The 2,189-nt window shown below is 44.4% G+C and overlaps 1 pseudogene; it reads right to left on the reverse strand.

Moving 5' to 3' along the window:
• Positions 1 to 1,640: 1,640 nt before the first annotated feature.
• Positions 1,641 to 1,845, reverse strand: LOC117086585 (annotated as a pseudogene).
• Between the last annotated feature and the right edge of the window lie 344 nt (positions 1,846 to 2,189).

Raw genomic sequence — 2,189 nt, forward strand, 5'->3', positions numbered from 1 at the left:
GAAGCTGTCTCTACAAAACAAAACAAAACAAAACAAAAAAAACCTAAAAATTAGCCAAGTGTGGTGGTGCATACCTATAGTCCCAGCTACTCGGGAGGCTGAGGCAGAAGGGTTGCTTGAGACCAGGAGGTGGAACTTGCAGTGAGCCATGATTATGCCACTGTACTCCACCCTGGGTGACAGAGAGAGAACTTATCTCAAGCAAAGAAACAAAACCCTCCGCCCACCCCCCCCACCCCCCCCGCACAGATTCTGATAAAAAAGACGCAATGCAAAATAATACTGATGTGAGGGGCAATTACTCATTTATGTTTTGTCATCTCTGTTTAGGAGGCATGGTGTAAGGACTGACATTTCTGCTCCCTGATCCCTACGAGGCAGACCAGATTTCCTGCTCCACTCTGGGTTACTTAAGTGAACGTGGGGGACCAGGATGGGTAGCTGTGTGCTAACAGTTGTTGTTGCCAAGCCTGATAAAACAGGGGCCCTCTCGCTGTTTATTCTTTTGCAGGTGGGTGAGATAGAAGTCTATAAAGGGGAAAGAGAAGAAGCTGATGCTGAAACTTAAGAAAAGAGAGATTTCTCCAAGACTAGAGAAAGAGAAAAAGTTGTGAAGGAGCCTCTGAGCATGATAGAAGCCCATGGTTTGCACGCATGGAACACCGGTAACAGATGGCTGCAGGAAGCCAGAGAGCCAGGCCGAGGACACAGATACCTTGGGAACCACAGCAAGGGTGTCCATGGGCTGAGGCAGTGGTCAGTGGAGAGGCCCATGGGAACAATGTCCCTAAGCCTGCCCAAAGAATCCCTGTCCTATCCCGCCCCATTGGCTGGATAGGACAATGACCCTTCCCAACTTGGATTATTTTTTCTGTATTTATTTCTTTATTTTGAGATGGAATTTTGCTCTTGTTGCCCAAGTTAGAATGCAATGGCACGATCTCAGCTCACTGCAACCTCCACCTCCTGGGTTCAAGCGATTCTCCTGCCTCAGCCTCCCGAGTAGATGGGATTACAGGCAAGTGCCACCAGGCCCAGCTAATTTTTTGAATTTTTAGTAGAAATGAGGTTTCACCATGTTAGCCAGACTGATCTCAAACTCCTGACCTCAGGTGTTCTGCCCTCCTCGGCCTCCCAAATTGCTGGGACTACAGGTGTGAGCCACCGCACCCAGCTTATTTATTTATTTTGAACAGGAACCACTCAGACTATCTTCTCTCCCTCTTACTCTCCCCAAGGAAGAAAATAACAATTATCAGTAGAAAATGGCAGGCCGAGCACAGTGGCTCACGCCTGTAATTCCAGCACTTTGGGAGACTGAGGCAGGTGGATCACTTGAGGTTAGAAGTTCAAGACCACCCTGGCCAACACAGTGGTTTTCATTTAAAAGGAAGGAAGGAAGGAAGAAAGGAAGGAAGGAAGGAAGGAAGGAAGGAAGGAAGGAAGGAAGGAAGTTTATTAAGAAAGTAAATGAATAAAACGATGGCTACTCCATAGACAGAGCAACTGAAACCCTGTCTCTACTAAAACACAAAAATTAGCCAAGCATGGTGTTGCGTGCCTGTAGTCCCAGCTACTCAGGAGGCTAAGGCAGAGATTGCAGTGAGCCAAGATCACGCCACTGCATTCCAGATTGGGCAACAGAGTGAGACCCTGTCTCAAAAAAAAAAAAAAAAATTAATTAATAAAATTTTAAAGTAGCAAATGACAGTTGCAGCCAAGTAATTCCAAAAGCCAGCTTCATTCGAGAGAGCCCTGTGCCTCTGCTTATTTCCAGTGATCTACATATTTAGAGAAACTTTTCCAGTAACAAACCATAGAAATTATACCTGAAAGTAGAGTCTTCAACCTGGATTTTTACATGACCCTAACAAAAGGGGGAAATTTCCCAAAACATATCTGAAATGGACTTTCTCACTGCTTTGGCTAGTCAAGATTAAGAATCAGAGCTAATTTGATTTAGAACATATAGATAAGGTGACAATTCATACACTCAAGTATGTAGAGCAACTCATATCTACCCCACTGCATTTGGAGGGAAAGTGTTTCCCTGGCATACTTGTCAGTATAAATAGATGGAAGAAGGTGTACTCAAAACAGCAAACTTCTAATTATACAAAGTGAATGTTATATTTTCTGTTTAGTGAAACCACATCCGTGTAGATTATGATGCTATAATCATTACACCT

This window comes from Trachypithecus francoisi, unplaced genomic scaffold (assembly GCF_009764315.1).
Source record: "Trachypithecus francoisi isolate TF-2019V2 unplaced genomic scaffold, Tfra_2.0 Lachesis_group1, whole genome shotgun sequence".
NCBI lineage: Eukaryota > Metazoa > Chordata > Mammalia > Primates > Cercopithecidae > Trachypithecus > Trachypithecus francoisi.